Source organism: Morone saxatilis, unplaced genomic scaffold (genome assembly GCF_004916995.1).
Source record: "Morone saxatilis isolate NCDOM2014 unplaced genomic scaffold, NCSU_SB_2.0 Contig23, whole genome shotgun sequence".
In the NCBI taxonomy this organism is placed as follows: Eukaryota; Metazoa; Chordata; class Actinopteri; family Moronidae; genus Morone; species Morone saxatilis.
The window spans coordinates 7551561-7552468 of NW_023339796.1; the positions used below are offsets into that span (position 1 = coordinate 7551561).

General features: G+C 42.0%; 1 protein-coding gene across 1 annotated transcript in view; it reads left to right on the plus strand.

Annotated features, from left to right (window-relative positions):
• nadkb (NAD kinase b) overlaps positions 1-908 on the plus strand; it is a 10926-nt gene that overhangs the window by 6377 nt on the left and 3641 nt on the right. The gene's annotated exons all lie outside the window — the stretch shown is intronic.

Consider the following 908-nt stretch of genomic DNA (forward strand, 5'->3'; position numbering starts at 1 on the left):
AGACTATAGTCAATATTAGAACAAAGGTTAGACATTAACATTAACATTATACAGTTAATTAAACTCAAAGTCAAAGTTATTTTGTCAGCTTCTCGACTAGATTGAAAAGAAAGCAAGATTAAGAGAGTTTATTTGAGTACAAGCGAGAACGAAGAGAGAGAACACAGCGAGTGCACGAAATAAATAATTGTTAATTTTCTGAATGTTTTGTCACAGTGACAGAATAAAATGAGATTACGTCTCAGCAGATTGAGCAGCAGATCCACCTCCACATGTCTCTTCACACACAACAGTAAAAACAAACAATATAACTCGTTGTTGTTGTTTCCTTGTGTGTGAATATTGCGTCTCAAATGCTGCTGTTTTGGAGTCTGTTATTCGACGTCCGATGCAGTGGAAATGCAAAACAGTGTGCACATAGCACTGCTGCTACAGAGGTTGAAAGTTTCACAGCACAGGCCACAGAATCGTAGGATGAGTGTAAAACGTTTGTCACCATCACTAAAAACAACCACAACCAGTGCAGTTCATCACTAAAACTGGCGCGTGACTGGCGAAGGATAAATAATGTTGTCCCTTGTTTCCATTTCATCCTGGGTGTGTTTGTGCGTTTCGTCCGTACATGTGTCCAGCTCAGTGAGCGAGCTGGGTTACCATGGCGACAGTCATAATAAAGCTGCCTGTGCGCATATGGCAGAGAGAGTCGGATGTTGTGAAGTTTTTAGAGCCAGTTGCCATGGGGACGTTGGCGTCAACAGTGCAGTCTGCGCCGAACGGATATTAAATGAGCTCTGACGCTCTCGGTCTGACACACTGTGTAACTAAACAACATGCCTCGCTGCTGCAGACACACACACACACACACACACACACACACACACACACACAGATATATATATATATAAATA